At 40.4% G+C, this 21,399-nt stretch overlaps 1 pseudogene; it reads right to left on the minus strand.

Annotated features, from left to right (window-relative positions):
* On the minus strand, positions 1–2,843 carry LOC143884874 (transcription factor MYC2 pseudogene; annotated as a pseudogene).
* Between the last annotated feature and the right edge of the window lie 18,556 nt (positions 2,844–21,399).

A 21,399-nucleotide genomic window follows, 5' to 3' on the forward strand; every position in this document is an offset into this window, starting at 1 on the left:
TGTTCAAACATTGGAGATTTAACATTATGATTCAAAGGGGATTACATTGGAGATTATTACACTTAATTGAACATAACACAAGTTCTACACATTGATCACCTAAGAAAAGCACGACCCATTACAGATTCCACAAGTACCACAATTCCAAGAATGGAATTACAGGTTCTAGCTTCAACGATAGAGAACACGATCTCAAAATCCCTAAAAACAAATAAACATCAATCACACTCAGCTACAACTACCCATAACATAGTTGCTTCTTCTAATACGAATATGGATTAATGTATATATACATGGAAGGAAAATTGAGTACAAACACAAAAAACGCGCTGTAATCGTCTAATCGATAGCTTTTACAGCATACCTTATGAATCAGAGCCACTCCATCCTAAATAGAAATGGAATCTTCTCAATAGCAATCTTGAACTTCAGCGATTTCTACTACTGGTACATCTATTATACAGAGGACAACAGGGTTTAACCGGGGCTTAAAACTTCAAGCTCTATCTACCATTTCAAGGCTCTGCAAGTTTAGAGAAGAGGGCTGTGCTAAGCTGCTCTTGGGTGTAAATCCGACTCGACATCTTCACTGTTGCTTGTTGGATCATCAGATCCTTCACAACCGAAACGCTGGCACAGTACACATCAAGATCAAGCTCTTTCAGAGCCATCATCAGTGTTGCCGCAGGATGGTTCTTCTTATTACACTGTATTCTGATCATTGCTTCCCATCCAAGTATCTTCACTTCAATCTCAACACCTGTACACTTACCCATCACTGAATTTGAAACCTTAAGCTCGTGATCTGATCCCCATGATTCTCTAATGGAGAGTGAGAGTTCCTTCTTTGAAGCATCAATCTGTGATTGTAACTCTTCTTTATCCGATTCAGAAGTCTGCACTTTTGTTCTTAATTCATTGATGTAAGAGATGGCATCACCTAACAGAGAAGCTTTGTCCATTTTAGAGACATTGGGGACTACTGCTCTGAGGGCATAGAACCTCTGGTTGAGTTTCTCCCTGCGTTGGCGCTCTGCTTCAACATGATTCAGAGGCTCTTCGCGCCCATTCGCGGGTTTTCTCCCTCGCTTCTTCGGCCGCTTCTCTACATCTACAACCCGACTACTCTCCGCCTCTCGAAGCGAAGCTTCGAGATCGGAATGGTCGGATTCTCCGCCGCCATTGCCAGATTTCACAGGTAAAACAATGGCCGATGTGAAAGAGAGCATTCCTTCCTCATTGCTGCTCTTAGACGTGGCTGTCCTTTTCTTGTTCTCATCTGTTACAATCTGATGAGGGTTTGAAAACAAAATCCCATTAGAATTCCTATTCCTATCTCCAAAATTTAAGATCTCGCCGGATTCCGGCTTGCAAGTTTGTGAATTAGTACCATTCCTTGTGGAAGCAACACTCTCTAATCCGAATTCAGAGAAATTCATTTCTCTGTTAAAAAAGCTCTGAGTCTGATTATTCATTTGGATTGAGCTAGGGTTTTCTGTTAAGCCACTGCAACTAGGGTTTTCAAACTGATTCGATTTCGAAATCTCTTCTCTGGCAAAGAAGCTCTGAGTCTGATGATTCATTTGAATCGAGCTAGGGTTTTCTGTTAAGCTACTACAGCTAGGGTTTTCAAACTGAACCGAATTCGAAATCTCTTGGATTTGAGCTGAGGATCCAACAATTGGATCTTTAATTTCAATCACAGACGGATCCGAGATCCAGAGAGCAGAAGGATCATTTTCCCCCTGATCTGGAACCGGGACCTCCCAAGATCTAATATCCAAACTATTGAAATTGAATAAAACCCTAACCCTATTCATAAGATCCGAACTCTGAAAAATAAACTCCGTAGATCCAATCTCAACAACACCATTTCCCAAGGGTATACACACCATAGTCTGCATGCCAAAACCCTGTGCCTGCCTCGTCCGCTCGCAGGAAGATCCGGCGAGCCGATCAGATCCGGCGAGCCAAACCGGAGCTCCGGCGAAGAAGGCCTGTCCTGGAAGACCGGCGCCGTTAACAAAAGACTGAGTCATCGAGACAAGGAAGAACCACTCAGTATCAGTCACCTCCTCATCCACGGCATCATCGCCGACCTGAGCTCCGCCGGAGATAAACGAATTCAGCTCCTGTAAGACTCTTTTCCGGTGCTCCTGATCTGCGACCGAGGCCGCCGTGGATTTTCTCTTCCTCTTATCTTCCTCGCCTTTGTAATATCCATCTCCCCAGCCTAAAACCGACACACCTGAGAGATCTATAGAGGATTGCCAGAAAATCGCGTAGATCCAGCTCTCTCTCGCACCTTCAATTAGGGTTTGGAGTCGGTGTTGTAAGGTTTCCTGGTTCAAAAACGATGAGGGAGAAGAAGGAGCAGTTGCCGGAGCTCCGGCGAGGGTTTTGGCCGGATCTGGTGTTGTTGCTGACGTGGAAGACGGTAGCCAGGGGTATGGAGAGAGATCTGAAGCCATGAAGGCTTCCATCATCGATGCGTTATCGTCAGTCCATAGATTCATCGTTGAAAATCGGTACTCTGTCATTCCATGGAAGTTAGGGTAAGGGTTAGGGTATTGCGGGAAGAAATGTTTTAATGTGGAGGGAGTTTCGGTTTGAGGCAAAAAAGGTGTTACGGGGAGTGGCCGATTAACCGGGTTTTAGATGTGTAACAGTTTGTGCCGGTTTTTAGGAGTGGTTTTCTGTATCGTTGAGAGAGGGTAAGGTGGTCGGAGAGGAAGTGACGTGGTCGGAGAAATGAGGGAAAGTGGGAGAAAGGTCGGGGAAAGGGCGGTGTGCGAGAGTGGGTTTGGTATGGTTGATATTATGTGGGCGAATATTTCGGTTTCATTTGAATTTGGACAGATTTGGAGTTCATTTCGGTTTAATTTTAATCGGGGTTGTGACTTTGCATACTTAGCACCCGTATGTTGGGAGCATCGCCGATTTAATCGCGGGCGATCGACGATCAACTATTCAACTTACTGTGTGGCCCAAAAATATGGGGAAATGATAAATGGCATGATTTATTAGCCTGTTATCAGCACAACCATATTTTGATATTTGCACAAACCTAGTTGTCGTTTGTTTTTTTTTGTTTTTTTTAATTAGCTCGTGAGAGCTTTTTGGGAAATGTAATAACCTTTCGACAGCAACGAGATTTTATATGGTGTAAGCCCTTATAGTCCGGTATTTTTCAAAAAGTAACGTACGGACCACATCATGGGATGATCCAAACTGTCCAAAAGATGGAACATAACCTAAATAGGATGTTCCCCAAAAATCATTTCCATAGGATAATCCTAGCCCTTCGATCTATAGAGGTTTCCATAATATGCAATTCCTCTATAGATCGGAGGGCTGGGATCATCCTATGGAAATGATTTTTGGGAACAACCTATTTACGTTGTGTTCCATCTTATGGACAATTTAGATAATGTACTTTTTAAAAAATAAGGGTTTATAAGGGCTTACGCCATATAAAAACTCCTAAAGACAAGCTGTGTTAGTTAAAATATCAAAATATGGTTTTGCTGATATCATTTTTGTTTGTATAGGTTTGAGAATAATCTAATTAAAAGGCATCCCTTTTAATCTCAGCAATTTTGTAAAGGGAGTGCTTTCTATTCTCAGCCCTTCACAAAAGGCTACTGATATTGACACTAACATGTTTTAATAATCGGGGATTAGCATCATGGGGCAATAAAGCTGTACAACGACACCTCCCTAATCGGGGATCAAGCATCCATTGGAAGAGTTCTTCATGACTCGTGAAGGGGAAGTGCTAAGTGCTTTCTCCATCAACATTGAGCCTGAAGCAATCCATGAGCTAGAAATAAATGCCATTCAGTATGGCATTAACTTTGCTTTCCAGAAAAACTTCAGCAATCTTCAAAACGAATCGGACTCCATGGCCGACTACCTCTCCAAGATTGATTGTCCGATCAAAGGTAGTGATATCCATCCTTCTTCCATCCCCTCTCCTGTCCTTGATCTTGTTTCAGAGGACAACAATATGTCCTACACACCCGATTGTAAATCTTTATATTTTTTTTCTAATGAAGCTGGTAGGGGTCTGCCTAACCCCAACTTATGACAAAAAAACATGTTTTTAATAATCGCACTAACTCGCCATGTCTTTATTTTTAAAACAGCTGTCAGAAGTTAATTACAGTTCTCATAAAACTCTCAAAACCTAATCAAAATAGAAAAGACAAGCTGACTTTGTTCAATTATTAAACCATGTTGTTTCTAAAATGAACAGATGAGGGTCTGGCCCGTTTACACCGCTATTAATGATCTTAAATATACATCTTTTAAGTTTTGGTCATTATAAGTTCCACCCATTTTCCTTCGAGCATGATGGAAAAGGCCCCATTCGGCATCAAACCCAATGGGCCGCCTTATGATAGCCTATCTCGATCACAACCACATATGCCATGTGTGCATTGGGATTGGATTATGGTCGATCGTTTTTTAAATTAAAGTAGATAGTCGTCTTGCTACTCTATCTCATTTAAATATCAACATCTGCTTATTTTTTATCTTAAGGGTACTCAATGACCTGTGATTGTCATGTCCTTAGGGTGGACCATGGATTTATTTGAGCTGGTGCTAAATAAAATATATTAGGAAGCTAATAAATCCACCTCGTTTTATTCCGGAGCCACCCTGTAGTATGTAAATAAATCGCAAATATAAGTTTCCTTGAGTCCCAATTCCAATAAGATCCCCTCTATTCTAACATAAGGTACTTATTAGATCGAATAATTACATTAGATCTAGTAGAATTTTTTTTAACGTATCCAGAATAGTACCAATCCAACCCATTTCAGCTACAAACGGGAACAACCCGGTTTTTAGATTGAATATCTACACTAAACTTTGATCATAAAAAACAGATCAAATATCTACACTAGATTTTGGATCTATTTTCTGGTGAGCCATTGACCACCTTTCGCATTTTAGATATATTTTCCGGTGACTCGCGGACCACCTTTAGCGCTCCCTACTTCCCTCCAATACTGTATTATACAGTTGTAGAGATTCCAACCAGCATTGATTGGATGAGAGGCCTGAGATTACTAGCTGTTCTCGTCCTTTATTACCCTCCAATACTAACAAAAAGAACCCTTATTTAGGGGATTAAAAAAAAATCGGAGGAGGATTAGGATAAGGATTATCCCATGGATAAGGTTTTGTAGGGCACATATGACCTATCGTCATCCGGCTTAATAAATTAATGAGTTAGCTCACCCACACTAATTTATTTATTTATTCTCCGTATAAAAGTTCAATGACCAGAGTTTACCCTAATTTTACCAAAAGAGGTAAAATTAGGAAGAATGTTTGGAACAATCGTCGTGAGACAAGCGACCCTCGTTTTGTTTTTACCATGCCATCCAATAGTCGCCGGTATGTCTCAATACTACGAGGAATTGAAAGTAAGATCGCCGATTCTCTGAGTAGAGTTAGTTTAATCTAACTAGAGTTAGTAACCCTGTTTCAATTATCCAAAAACAAAAAAATAAAACAAAAAGTAGCCGCCAAGAAAAAGCTGAAGAAAAATATAATATCCATGATAGAATCTCACCTCACGTCACGCGTGGCCCCACGCAGTTAATCTAAGCCTTTGATTGGAGTCGTTGCCTTTTTTAAGATTAAAAAAATGCACGCCACGTTTTGCTCGCTATATTGCTAAAGAAACGCGTGCACGTGAGTGTCGAAAGCACTTTTCCATGTGAAAAAACGCTAGCACAAAAAAACATGTTATCGTTTCCATTATCTCTTGAGATAATTCGCAGACGATAAATTGTAATCATTCGTACGAGAAGTCTACAACACTGCAATTACATTCCACTGGTGGCGGCATCATTGAGCACGTGCTTTTCCTTTTCTTCATAAATTTGCCCCCTTTTCCGGCTGTAACCATGAAAACCGGTACTCTCTCTCTCTCTCTCAAGATAACGGGGAAATAAAATTGCACTCATTGGATGATCTTTACACCTACCTTGGTAAGGTTGGCAATCCAACCGAAACCGAACTGAAATTGAACCGAAAATTTGAAAATTCGGTTTCCGATTCAAATTTCAAACCGACCCGTTGCCCCTGATTTCCAATGATTATGAGTAAAGGGTAGTCAAATTGGCCAAACCGAACCGAAAAGTCAAATTTTGATTTGGTTTCGGTTCGTAGAACCAAACCGATTCAAATTTAGGTTTGGTTCGGTTTGGGGTCAAACCGAACCGAAACCGAACCTTTACCACCCCTAATCCTAGGACTTGAATGTAGATAATTGCTTAAAATTTACTAGGAGTTCGTATATATAAGAAAAGTCCCATTACCCTTCTATATTGTAACACCATCCTTTTAAACTTAGAAATTATAACTAAGTCCCTTCTTTTTACATATATCCAAGATTGCAATTACTTGAGAAAGAGATGAAATGATGAAGGCGTAAAAAGCATTATTTTAAATTTAATCTTATTTGCAAAAGGGGCATTAAGGCCTTCTTTGTTGAAGCCATTAACTTGGTAATTTCTAAAGCTATTCTAACCACTTTTGCAAATAGTCATATTCAACTTCAAACCATTTGCATGTAAAGATTATTTGCAGTCAACTTTTAAAGGTATCCAAAAAGGCCCTTGTGCTAGAAAAAGATTTTGGATTGTAAAAGGCAATTATGAAGGGTATTTTGGTTATATTTTTAAGTTGCCTGTTTCAACTTGGAAAAAGAGTTGGTGTGAACTCAAATTTGGATCAAGCCACCAAACAATAAAGAAAATAAATTAGAAACACTGAACACATCCAAGTTTACATAGTTTGGGAGTATCGCTACGTCCAGAAGGAGACGAAAAGATTTCCATTACCTGTACGATCAAAGTTGCAAGCTTTTCTTTCTTAATCTCATCTTGGAATCCAGAACTTTAACTATTTTGCATAATCCTAAAATGCCCCTAAAAAATATAAATCCCCATTCACCAACAGAATACAAGACATTTATCACAACACTAAGAACCCCAATTTATTAATCATAAACTTGAGGCAATTTGTTTGACAACTAGTGAACTAGCTACTGCCATACAAAGAATATGGGAATGCTAAATTGAAGGGCACCCTTGCAAAAACCTAGCTACAAAGGCGCTCCTATCGGGCCATCGCATGATAAATTTAGAGAATATTTCACTAAACTTCGATACAATACAATTAGCCCTGATGAGTGATTATATAGAACACTCAAAAGGGTTAAATATAGAAAGAGATGAACATAACAAGGCAAGAGATAATTCAAGAAAACCTACCTACTAAGATTAGCCTAATTGCTAATTTATGCTAGCTACCTATTCTAGTTAGGTTACTCTATTCAACCCACTTGCCTAATCTAGCCCCATGATGATCCAATGGTGTGAATTCAACACAATCTGACTATGAGATCCTACATATTCTAACATGCCCACTCAAACGTATGTGGATTGGAAATCAACATACGTTTGATTACAATGAAATTTCCCAATAAGAAAATAAAATTTAGGAGATTTTCACTAATTCTTGGATGCTTTACAAAGAGAATTAATGGTGCTTATATAGAGCACTTACATGATGAACATATAAAGTAAATCAAGATAATTGTGGAAGGAAATAGTCCTAATCAAATCTACTTCCTAATCTCTCTTGCTTTCCCCTTCTAATCTACTTGCTTAATTTATTTAGTTGCTTCATTTAGCCAACTTACCCAATCCACCTTCAAGATGATCCAACGGTGATTTTTCTAACCCAATCTAACCGTTGGATCCCACAAATTCTAACATGCCACCTTAAACGTATATGGATTGAAAATCGATATACGTTTGACAACAACACAAAAATTCCCAATACAACAGAATTCCCCAAATTACAGATGTAATCAAAATCAACCGATTTGATGCACACTTTCAAAAGTCGATGACGAAGATCCTTTGATGAATACTGATGTTGCTGCCAATGATCATTGATGATTGTTACTGAATAAGATGCCGCTTGTTGATGTGTAGCGAAAAGCGTCGGTGGGCTGAATCAAACTCAAGCCTCGATGGGCGAGTTATTGTGAGCCAGTTTTTGAATACTGAACCTCATAAAAGTGGGTCACTATGGACTAAAGCCTTGATTGGCAAAAAGAAGCCTCGATGGCCAGGACATCATGGTCCGATTCTCATGGAATGAGACATCATGAGTCGATCCTCATGGAATTTAAAACACTCTCAGGCACGAACCTCAAAGAATCGAGGCCCCTCAATTGAGTAGAGCGATCAATTTCAGGCACGCACCTTAAGAAAGGCACCTCAACTGAAATAAAAAAAATTGAAAAATAAAAATTTGTGAGAAAAGGAGAATGAGATGAGTGACAACAAAAGGGTCGCAACAATTATCAATGGCAGTACGAACATCATAAGAATTAGGACAATGCGACGATTTTTTTCAAGGAGTGTTGATATCAAATTCGGGGGGTCTTTCACAAAGGATGATGAAAAATGAATATTTGCAAGAAAATTGGCACTAGAAATGGAAAAGGGTGCCATTATCAATGACTAGATGTGAAATCCTTCTTAAGGCAACTGGATGGGTGCTGTTTTGCTAGAGGTAAAGGAAAAGGTGTTAGTCCGATACATAGGAAGGGAGATATTTTGCCTAAGTCAAAAGAGGTGGATGTCTTGAGCAATAATGTAGTGCTATTTGTCTTAAAGATGGAAGGGAGGGCACACCGAGTAAAATGGCAGTAAACTTTCTGTTTTGGAATTCAAACCTCATTTACATCCATATTGAACGGAAGATTAAACATTTATGAACCATCAACTTCCATCTTGTATTGTAGCCATCGTGAGTGTATCCACCCAACAGCTTGACTTCCCTGTGTTCAGACGAGAAGAGGAATTTTTCAAAATCCAATCGGGGCATTGAAAAGTAAAGGCAGCGTGGAAATGCCATTGGAGTGGATTGTGGATGCCAATGGCTTGGCTCACTGATTGGTATCAGGGGTCTGTATGGAGGTAGGATAGATAGTGGTAGTGGGTGCTAGATGAAACAAAGTGGGAAAGAAGAAAGAAACAAGATACCTATTGATTGAAACTGGACCGGGCGGAAAATAATCCTAGTGTTGTGCTCAGGGCTTAGGATCGTTCTGCTCTGATACCATGATAAATTTAGAGAATATTTCACTAAACTTCGATACAATACAATTAGCCCTAATGAGTGATTATATAGAACACTCAAAAGGGTTAAACATAGAAAGAGATAAACATAACAAGGCAAGAGATAATTCAAGAAAACCTACCTACTAAGATTAGCCTAATTGCTAATTTATGCTAGCTACCTATTCTAGTTAGGCTACTCTATTCAACCCACTTGCCTAATCTAGCCACATGATGGTCCAATGGTGTGAATTCAACACAATCTGACTATGAGATCTCACATATTCTAACATCTCATGAAAGGGCATTGTGGACCCCGATCCGAGAGAGGCGGGGGGACGTGCCCCCCAGACGAGTCTCTGGATCATCCACGTGAAGGAGAGCTCCACCAAGGAACTCTCAAAAGAGTGCCCCTCACAGCATGAGTGGCGATGTAAAGTGAGATACCTCTCGACTCGGGGACTAGCCCGGATTCGAGGCATACCTTAAACAAAGAAAGAGTCGTCATCCAAGGAAGTGGGCCCTGGATCCCATGCTGTGCTCTGTCGCAACAAATAACCAGAGATACAAAAGGTCCGTGCCTGATGGCGAATGGGGAAGGGGTTAGGCGCCCCCAATTCGCCCAAGTGCAAGCACCTGGTCTCTTATGCCATTTATTATTAACTTTGAAGAGTTTTGGGCAAAAATCATGTGAAATGGGAACAATCATCCCTGAGAAAACGTCTATTTAAGCATGCTCGACCCGGGGATGGGCAAAGAAAATGAACATCCAAATCCTAACTCATCGCATCTAATCCTAACTCATCACATCTAAGAAAGCAATAAACAATCGCATGCATAGCTACAGCTAAGCAGATAATGATAGATATAATGAGATAAGGAAAGCAAATATCTAAGTTTAGACAGATAATCAAGCTAAGATGAATGGATAAATGCTATAGCTAAGCAATCAAAGCAGTAAAGTAAACACACTAGCATGCGAGCCTATGCAAGAGATAAGACTAAGAAAATAGCAATCGATCGCACGCTAGAAGAACAAACAAACTAGAATGCATGAGAAATCTAAGATAAGCACACAGCAAGCTAAAAGGTGTAAGAAAAGAAAGAAATAGGAAAATCAACGGCATGTGAGAACCAAAAATGCCAGGGGAAAGAAGATGGAACACACGATAGGCTCAGAGGGCGATTCAAAAGGAATCAAGCCCAGCGATCCTAATCTGCTGGAGATCGGACAAGTCTCGCGATCGTCATGACCTATCGTTGGGCTCAGCGAGGACAATCCCTGTAAAGGGGCCACGCTACGTCATCGCCCGTCCCAAAACCAGATAAAACGTCAGAAAACCGATGGAAACCGGAAAATCACGATGAAAACCGGAAATGGAATGAAAAGAGGGCTCCGAGTGACCTAGCAATCACCATCCTTGCCCATTTTTGCTTTTGTTTTGAAATGTTTGAAAATATTTATTAAAAAGGTTTGACTGAACTTGGGTGGACCCAAGCTACCTACGTACCCTGCGGAGAGGGATCAAGCCAACGTAGTTCGGACGAAAAGGTGAGAAATATTTGTAAAATGGTGTAAAAAAAATGTGACTGGACTCAGGATGCCAGCTGCACGCCTGAGCTGCCTACGTACCCCTCAGCTAGGGATCAAGCCATCCGTAGTTCAGACTAAATTTTCCTAACTACACTCTTAATGACTCAAGATTTTTGAGATTTTTGGTTTTTCAGATGTTTTTGATTTTTTTTGACACAAGATAATGGAATCCTATGATCACAAGGGGAGGACAGACTCCTGATATCCCACAAAGGTTGGACAGCATCCTATGCTTTGCGGGGGGGGGGGGGGGGATGAACAGAATCACGACTCTGCAAGGGTTGGACAGCATCATATACCTTGCAGGAGCGGATAAAATCACATGACTTGATGAGGGGATGGACAGAATCCTAACCCCTATGATGATAGGACAGACTCCTGAAAGACTGAAGGACTGACTCCTATGCTGAAGACTGACTCTGAAAGATGGAAGGACGGAATCCTAAACTTTATGAAGGGATAGGACAGAATCCTAAACTCTACAAGGGTAGGACATACTCCTAAACCTTAGGACTGACTCTAAAGAGAAAGAAATCTCTTAACCTGCGAAGACTTAGGCAGGAAGGGAAGGGGTTGACTCAAGATACATTCCGTCATAGCCTCTCCTGACAGAGAAGTTCGCAAAAGCCAATGAAGAGACCCAACACTGATGTTAGCCTAAAACTCAAATGAAGGTCCTGAATATATAAAGAAATGCCAGAACACAAAATTGAAACATGATCATTGACATAAAATCCGCAGGGAGACTGAAAAGAAGAGATGATATGGTTACATAGATCCATCATCAATGAAAATAGACCAAATGAAATCCAAATCAATTATGCTGACATTCATGGACTGACCTTGAGACTTCAAAAGTTCATAAAACGAAATAACATCCGATTAGGCTGAATAGAGAACATCCTCAACCATATCTAGCTAGCTACTCGAAAATAAAAATAAAAATCATCTAGAGTTTATATTGCAATTTCTTAACATAATAAGCTAATTAGACCTACTGCTTTAAGAACCAATTAAGATTGTAACCATTGGATGAAATGAAACTCCGGGCAGAGCAAATAAATGAGAGATGACTATAGGATTTGATACCTGCTCGAATGAAATCGATAAAGCTCAGTTTCTTCTTCTTCTTCTCGCTTCTGACCCTTTTGATTACGCCCGGTGAGAGTGAAAGAAACAACACCCGGCAAGGCGAATTTCCCGGAGATAAATGGCTGCGACGGTGGTGGATGGCCGGTGGAGGCTTTAAAAGGGAAAAAAAGAAAAAAAGAAAGGGTTAGAGATGTCAGAGGAGTGAAGAGGGTTTGAAGTAGAGATGGGATGGAGAAGAAGATAATGATGGAAGAGTCCAGTGATGGGGGTGTATGACCGGCGGGAGGTTGGTTTGATTCCGGCAAAAGTTGCCGGAATCAATGGGGCGAGCTTGAAACAGAGAAAACAGGGGAGAATAGAAGAAAATGTTCAAATGGGTTTTGTGGGAAAAGAGATGAGGGTGGTGGTGATCGGTGACGGCGGCTAATGGTGGTGGCAAAGGCCGGAGATGAGATGGGTTCCAAGGGTTTGTAAAATAAAATAGAGGGGATAGGGATAGAGAGTAGAAGAGGGTTTTGATAAAAAATAAAAAATAAAAAATGAGGAGGGTTTGGAGCTGTTGGCGGTGAGGAGTCGGATCCTTGTCGGATTCCGGTTGGGATGGCCGGAGAAGATGATGAAATGGATGGAGAGGGTTTGGGAGAAAATGGTGGGAGTGGAGGCGGTGGAGATCGGTGAGGTGGGGTTTGACCGGATGGGTGAAGGGAATAAAGAGGAGAAGCCGATGGTGGTGGTGGCTAGTGGAGCCAAGGTAGAGGTGGCGGTGATGTTGGGTGGAGCTTGAGCTCCCTTTCTCCTCTTTCTTCCCTCAATTTCTTCCCCTCTCTGTGTGTGTTTTTTTCTTGGAAAATGGCAGATGGAGGTTTTTAAGGGAGGTAATGGTGAAGATGGGAAGAGGCCGGCCGGAGGAGTGGTTGAGGTTGTGGGTGAAAGGGGAAGATGGTGGCTCCGGTGGGAAGGTGCTGGCGAGGTTGGATCAGAGAAGATGGAGAGGCGGCTGGTTTGGGTTTGAAGAGGGTGGATTGGGTTTTCGTGGGGAGATGGGGTTCGGAAGGTGGCTTATGGAAGAAAATGGGTTACGGTGGTTGTGGAAGGTCGGAATCTGGCAAGGTTGCCGGAGAGGGAGGCCGGAGCTCCATTTTCCTCTTCTTCGAAGCTCTTTCTCCACTCCTCTCTCCTTCTCTCTGTTTTTTTCTCTCGTTGCAGCTAATGGGGGTGAGAAAATTAGGGCTTCTCTCCCCTCTCTTTGTTATATATAGGTAGGTTTTGGGGGAATGATATTGGCACACCAATATCCTCTAAGCGCACAAAACCCAACCTTGATGAGCGCACAAATTTGGCTCCCTCTTTTGGTTTATTTTCACTGGTTTTTCTCTGCCTAGGGCACCCCCTGACTTGACTAATTCGACCCTCTTCTGCACTATTTTCCGAAATAAACCCCATTACCCAGGTAAATTCTGTTGAATCTCGACGAAACTCCATGGGGCCCACTGACGGTCTCGAGCTATCCTAGATTTAACCTTGGAGCCTTAAGCTGCTAATTTATAGGTTATTATTATTTATTTTTTTCTTTTCTTTTCTCGAGGACTTATCCGGGTCCAGCTGCCCAGGGATTTTCCAACTTTTTTTTTGTTTTGTTTTTGTTTTTGTTTTTAGGGCTTGGTCAAAATGGGGTGTCTACAGGCATGCATTTATTATGCGGCAAAAAAATAAAGAAATAATAAATGCACTTTGGAGAGATGGTCCCCTGGGGCGCCCTTATAGTTGTTTTTTTGCAAGGACGTCCTTCACTTTAACATCCCTCTAAAGAATATTATATAGAATAAAGCACTCTTGGGATTTGCTAGGGACTTTATCATAAAAGCATTTCCGTGCTGGATGTTGCATTAGAGAGAATCCACCTATGAATTAAATGAATAAGACAAAGTCTGCTGGAAAGAGAGCCTGTGTGGCCGCTCCCTCATGCAACAGCCAGCCACAAAATGCCTTTCTTGAAAAGTCCCTAGCAAAATATCCCTACACTTTGATAGTGAAACCGATAGGATAAAAAAACTAAAAAGAGTTAGGGATAATTACATTTACACCCCCTCTAGTTTCTGACACATCCACTTCCACCCATATAGTTTAAAAAGTGACAAATACACCCCTGTAGTTTCAATTTGTTTAAGGTTTGCCCCCTCAGCTGAAGGTTCGTCCATAGATTGAAGGGTTAGGATGATCCGATGAAGCTGATTTTTTGGGCACACCCTATCTATGTCAGGACCCATCAAATGAACGCTTTGGATCATCCAAATATTGTGGGCCCATACCCGAATCCAAAGCGTTTGGTAGTGTTTGGATTCGGGTATGGGCCCACATTATTTAGATGATCCAAAGCGTTTATTTGATGGGTCCTGACATAGATAGGGTGTGCCCAAAAAATCAGCTCCATCGGATCATCCTAACCCTTCAATCTATGGACGAACCTTCAGCTGACAGGGCAAACCTTAAACAAATTGAAACTACAGGGTGTATTTGTCACTTTTTAAACTATAGGGGTGGAAGTGGATGTGTCAAAAACTAGAGGGGGTGTAAATGTAATTATCCTTAAGAGTTAATATCATGCAGATGTTAAGTTTTAGAGTCGATACCATTCGAAGACTTTTTTCTACGTAAAATTGCAAACTATCTTGTCGTGAGGGCTTTCCTACTTCACATGGAAAACGTGTATAATCTCGACTGGTAATAAGCCACCGATTGAGTAGCCTTTTTCATTAAAAGAGCAAAAGTCCTCAACGGCTGCATTTGCATATCAACAACTGTCCTAAGTCATGTCAATTGTTTTATGCCTAATGGTCTGTTTGGATGTTTGTAGATGTTGAGAGGATTTGGAGAAAAAGAAGTCAAAGAGAGATTAAAAGCAAATAAAAAGGAAATCAGTCAACGGGGAGATTGAGAGCAAATCTCCCAGACATTGTTTGGTTGCGTTAGGAGATGTGAAGGAGGTTTTTTGCCGTATTTTTTAAGATTTTTTTTTAGGAAATGTTATCAGCACTACTGTTTTTTGATGAGGGCACTCCTCACTTTATTAAAAATACGGTATGACCCGTACCATTAGATGATCCAAACCGTCCATTAGATGAGCCATAGCCTAAATAGGCTATGCCCCAAAATTATTTCCATAGGTTGATTCTAGCCCTTCGATCTATAGAGGGTTAGGATCAACCCTCTAACATTCAGATTGGAGGGTTAGGATCAGCCTATGGAAATGATTTTTGGGGTATAACCTATTTAGGCTATGGCCCATCTAATGGACGGTTTGGATCATCCTATGGTGCGGGCCATACCGTACTTTTAATAAAGTGAGGAGTGTCCTCATAAAAAAACAGTAGTGCTGATAACATTTCCCTTTTTTTTGTATAGGAATTTGCTAGCCACCTTCGCCAGCCCACTTGTCGGCTTGTGTCCCATCCTTTGTGCAAAGATTGGCAAAAGTAACATGGGCCCAAAGGTGGCTAGCAAAAACATAAAATAGCAAAAAAAGTAATCATTACGATTTGTGGAAGTGTTAAGTTTTAAATGAAAACTTAGGGAAAAATAGAAGCAAAGTAGGAAAATTACGAAAAGAAAACCAACAGGAAGTACTAACATATGACAATTACCGAAAAAACTACAATGATATGACAATTACGGGAAAAAAGAATTTGCCTGAGAATTTCTACCATTTTTTCTTCGATTCGGAGAAATTCATCCGGCGAATTTTGAGGGTTCCACATCACCGACAAGCGCCCGACATCTCCGCGGTCAAACTCCCCAATTTCGCTAAATTCCCTACCAAACACCCTTCAACGAATTAGTAGAATTACATTCCCTACTATTTTTCTCAAAAAAAAGGAACCAAACAGAGCATAAGGAAATGTGTTTCAAAACTAATTACAAAGTCTATAGTAAAGACTTGGGGCATGTTTGGTCGTTCAAGAAAAAATATTCCATGGAATATTTGTAGGGCCAGTTATGATAGATCGAAGGCGGGAGGGAGAGATTTGAGAGGGTGGGAGTAGAGAGAGCATGGAAAATCTATAAAAACGATGAACAAATTTCCTCTTTAAATTTGTGTTTGTCCCTTGTTTTTATTTACGGCCTTTGTCATGATCTGCTCACACCCACCTTTAAAGTCTCTCCATTCCCATATATCCATCCTATAAACTCTCATCTGTAACAATTGGCGGAACAATTATTCCGTGGAATATTTTTTCATAGTTCCAAAACCTTAAGGGCACGTTTGGCTATCATGAAATTTATTCTTGGAATATTAGCTTTCCCAATGGTGAAGGACAGTGGGAGATTAATATATACAAGAGGGATTGAGTAAGAAGGCACAAAAGACTTGAAAAATCGGGAAATAACAAACTATGCTCAAAATACGATCAACTTTTTTCTGATTTTTTACCCATTTCTCACCCTCAACTCATCCGTGCTCTCTCAAGTCTCACAACTTGCAGACATTAATTATCATGAAAAAAAATAATTCCTGGCTGAAGCCTAAGTGTCATTACTGAAACATGCATGTACAAAAATTACACATGCACGTGCAGGGGGCATGACAAAAATGCCACCCTTCATATTTGATCCAGCCACAACCTCGTATAAATTCAGTTGCCATTGGATCAATTATCAAGGGCGGCACATTGATTAAGAGCAGATATTTGGACATGACCTATGCACAGGGGCGGAGCTACGTGTTGCATAAGGTTGGGAAAAAAACTTCCAATAGAACCTTGTCACTTGGCAGTGGAATACCGGGTAAAGGTTACTTCTTTTTAAAAGAAAACCCGAAAAAGCAACTCGTTCGCCAAGTTCTTCTAAGGCTGAAAGGCTCAAAGCTAAAGCTACCGATGCACAATGTAACTTTGAGGGATTAAGTTAACCAAGGAAAGGAAAGTTACTTTTTGAAAGATGTAACTACTCCAAAAATAAAGGCAAGGGTTAAGTGAAAGAAGGAATCGAGTGATATTATTGTTCCGAGTGGGGAGTTTTGAATGGTTGAAAAGAGGAGATTTTATATGGTGTAAGCCCTTATAGTCCCTTATTTTTCAAAAAGTACCATACGGACCACACTATAGGATGATCCAAACCATCCATATGGAAAGGCCATAAGGTAAATAGGTTGTGCCCCAAAAATCATTTCCATAGCACAACCTATTTACATTATGGCCCCTCATATGGACGGTTTGGATCATCCTGTACTGCGGTCCGTCCAGCACTTTTTGAAAAATAAGGGACTATAAGGGCTTACACAGTATAAAATCTCTGAAAAGAGTAACTAGTTGGGTTACCATTTGGTAAGTTATTTATCATATCCACCCCTTTGTTTCTCCTAGGCACTCCTTACCAAATTCACCCACCTCTTTGTCTCCCTTTTATCTTTTCTTCATCCCTGAGATCACAATCTTTCAACCTCCAATCTCTCTCCCGTTGTGAAATCTCAAAGGAGCGCTCGCGGACAACCGTCAATCTCTCCACCATTCTATAGACCGACTCCAACCTGAGAGGGGATATTGCCACGACTCACATTTCGAGAAAATCCAACTCTCCATTTTCGACGGTGTAACCCTAATCAATTTCAATCTTGAATTTCATCAACTAGAACCTGGATTTTATAATCCAAGATTATAAAATCACAGTTTTGGCTGATTAAATCCAAGTTTTTGCATATAATTTTACAAATTTATACTACGTAAAAGTGATTTGCTTAAAATTCAGTTTTTTTTCTGCTTAAAATCTAGGTTTCTACTTATAATATTATTATAAATGGGATTTGCCCCTCTTATGTATAAATCCCGGCTCCGCCACTGCCTATGTAAGTTTGGAAGCAACACGTTTTTTTTTTATAAAAAATGCTAAGGAAGCCACTTGTTTAGATGATCCAAACCATTCATTTATTCGGCTCTAACTTAAATATATACAATGCCCCAAAAATCATCCCCATATAATGATCTTCACCCTCCGATCAGATGAGAGATGATACGTTACAAATCATCTTTAGATCGAACGCTTAAGATCATATGGGCCCCACGTATCATTTAAAATCTTTTTCCCAAAAAGCCGCCACACAAGCTTTGCATGTTACTGACCACGATGCTCGTATGACAAACGTGCATCTGTGCACTATCTGAAAACTACTTTTCAAATGAGCCCCACGCGCTTGGCATGGCTCTATTACACGTTATCTTTATTATCCACGCGTCACACGTATGTCGTCCCCGTGTGGCAGATATTTGTTCTGGATGTTACTATTCAGCTGTCATAAAAGTTGGCAAGATCGAGGATAACGGAGAAGTGTTATCACCAACGTGGCGAGGAATGAGTGGTCATAAAAGGAAGAGAGTGTTGGATCTCCCAAGGCGTGTCAGAAACGGGCTTGAGATTTGAAAGACGATTTTCGAAGGGAAGTGATATCAGCACAACCCTGTTTGGATATTTGCACTCACTCGTCTTGTCCTGTCTGAGATTTTATATGGTGTAAGCCCGTCTGGTCCGTATTCTTCAAAAAAGTATTGTACGGTCAACAATATAGGATGATTGAAACCGTCCATATGTAAATTGGTTGTGCACCAAAAATCATTTCCGTAGGATGATCCTAGCCCTCCGATCTGTAGAGGTTTCCATAATTTGCAGTTCTCTATAGATCAAACGGTTGGGGTATCCTACAAAATGATGTTTTGGGCACAATCTATTTACATTGTGGCCCCATCACATGGACGGTTTGGATCATCTTATAGTCTGGTCGTACAGTACTTTTTGAAAAATACGGACTATATCAAGGCTTACATCTATAAAAACTCGTCTTTTGTTATTTAAAGAGCTGTCAAAAGTTACTACAGTGCCTACAAATCTCTCATCATCTAATTAAAAAGAAAGGACAAGATGGGTTTGTGCCATTATTAAAGCATGGTTGTGCTGATATCATTTCCCTTTTGAGAAGGCTAACGCATTTTGTCTTTCCCGAGGTAAAGAGTCGAAGTTAAAGTTGAACACGTGTGCTTTTTTTTCTCCATGGATTATTCCCCTTATTACTATGTACAGAAGGGAGGCGCCGTATGAGATGAAAGTCTCACATACGTTTCTGAAATGGATATTCTTTGAATAGAATGAACGATGGTAACGAGCGTTCCAGCAAGTCTTACAAGGAGCTCTAGGAGCTCTGAATAGTTGTTTGAACAGTAAGTTACATTTAAGCACCAACAATGCTAATATTGGCATGGTCGGGTCCATGAAAGAAATAACTGATTAGTCCTTCCGCCATTATTAAAGCATGGTTGTGCTGATATTATTTCCCTTTTGATTAGGCTAACGCATTTTGCCTTTGCCGAGGTAAAGAGTCAAAGTCAAAGTAGAACATGTGTGTTTTTTTTCTTCTCTTTTCTTTCCCTATCGTAAAAACTGCTGTTTTATGCCGCCTTCCATGAAATTGTCTTCTTTCAACTGATATCCCTCCCCCCCCCCCCCCCCCCCCCCGTGTAAACGGATACAACTGATATCCCTCCCCCCCCCCCCCCCCGTGTAAACGGATAAAATCCCCGCCTTCAACGGTTTCCTGTTCATTGCTTGAGGATAAATTCATCCCCTTTAACGTTTTTCTTTGCCTTTAAAATCTAACGGATAATGTGTTGCCGCGCGTGTGTGTGTGTGTTGGGGGGGGGGGGGGGGGGGGGAGAGATCATTTCCCTAATTGGAGAATGATGAAATGAGAATTTTTTTGGCTTCTCTTGGATCTATATCCAGATGGAAACCACTTTTTGCGTAGATTCCCTTTCAATATTTTGTGATAAGATTGTGAGATCTTGACAGAACCAAGAATCTAGTGTTGATGAGATTGATGTGCTTGCATTATATATAGACTAGAAGCGTCCCGATTAACCCAACCCCCACCCCTCAAATTGACATGTGGAGCTACCCATAAACCTAATTTGACATGTAATTATTGAAAGAGATTGCCATCTTAAGATCATTGCCCACTCCTCAGTAGCCCATGTGAACAGGGTGACAATGGATATCTCTAGTCTATGCCACAGGTAGGTCACCTATTTTGAGTTATGGACACAAAAGAAAAAGACACGTGCAACCAAAATGGAGCAGAAAACATAGATGTCTCTAGCAAGCTTGATTAGATGCTTAAGCAAAACACTGTCGTCTGTTCAAAAAACAGAACTCCATTAGCTAGCACCTAGAATGAGCGTGGGGACAATCCTACTTATAGGCGGCAGTAGCACCGGGTCTACAAAGTCAGAATCAATTTTTTTCTGTTACTTTCCCATTTCATTCATGAATCAAAATTCAAGAGCGCGAAGAGAGCGCTAGCTGCTTGAGCTGCTTGGCTTGCTTCTTATTACTGCAGCTATTATGGCATGGTGGAAATGAACGAAAAGCAAGATGAACATGCTATTTTCAAATCAATTGATAGATTGCATGATTTGTTCAGACTGATCAACCATGATTGATTCGGAAGAGTAGGATTGCAGAAAAGCAATTTGGTAAGAATGCCCAAGGTTTTAAATTTCGACCGAAATCCGAAATTTCGGGTTTCGGTCAACCCCGAAACCGAAATTGGGTGAACTCAAAACGTTACAAAATTTTGTTTTCCCTGAATTTTCGGTCCGAAATTTGAGGAAATTCAACCGAAAAAAGTAACAACTGTAGCGTATCCATGAAATTACCGATATATCCATGTTCAAGGGGTATTTTGGTCATCAAATAACCGAAATTTAAAACCTTGATCCAAGCTCGGAACACCAAATTGACACTCACATAAAGTAAGAATATGTTACCACAAGATACGTTAGGATACCAATGTCTCTAAAGAGAAATACTAACAAAGGCAGTTTGAATGCAACATATGTCAAGGCATGATATTCTGTCTGCACTTGATCTTGTAACCTTACTTTGTTTCTTGGTGTTCGAAGAGAGGAAATTAGAACCGAGAAATCACAAAGACCAGGGGGTGGAGCATCATATTAAGGTGCATTCCGCCTCGTCGGCATATGCAAATGCATAAACATCTAAGATTCTTTTTGAGAGGTATATGTAGATGTTGGTAGACCTGACTTTCAGCATATGTCACATTTCAGAAAGGCAAGATATTGTAGTGATTCAATTTACTACGGTACACTAGACGATCCTTAATTTTTTCTCCTTTTCCAATCATGCTCTTATTATAATCTGAGGAGTTTGAACCCACTTACAATTCATCATTTTGATAGCGAATTTGATATGTAATTTCTTTGGGTCATAGTCAGTCATTCCTTGGTGGATTTGATTTCAACATCTAAGGCCCGGTCCGTTTTAGATTATATATGACATCTGATTGTAAGTCCAAAACCAATTATTGGACTCAAACTCAACTCAACAAAGCTTTTGTCCCAAACTAGTTGGGGCTGGCTAATGAATACTTTAGAAAATTTTTATGAAGAAAGAATTATTGGATTCAATCATTACATTTAATTTTGAGACCAATAATCAGTTTGGGATGTAGTCACAATCGGTTGTCACAATCTGAAAAAAAAAAAAAAAAAAACA

Source organism: Tasmannia lanceolata, unplaced genomic scaffold, assembly GCF_043159265.1.
Source record: "Tasmannia lanceolata isolate RefF3 unplaced genomic scaffold, GAP_Taslan_0.1 ptg000008l, whole genome shotgun sequence".
NCBI classification, from domain to species: domain Eukaryota; kingdom Viridiplantae; phylum Streptophyta; class Magnoliopsida; order Canellales; family Winteraceae; genus Tasmannia; species Tasmannia lanceolata.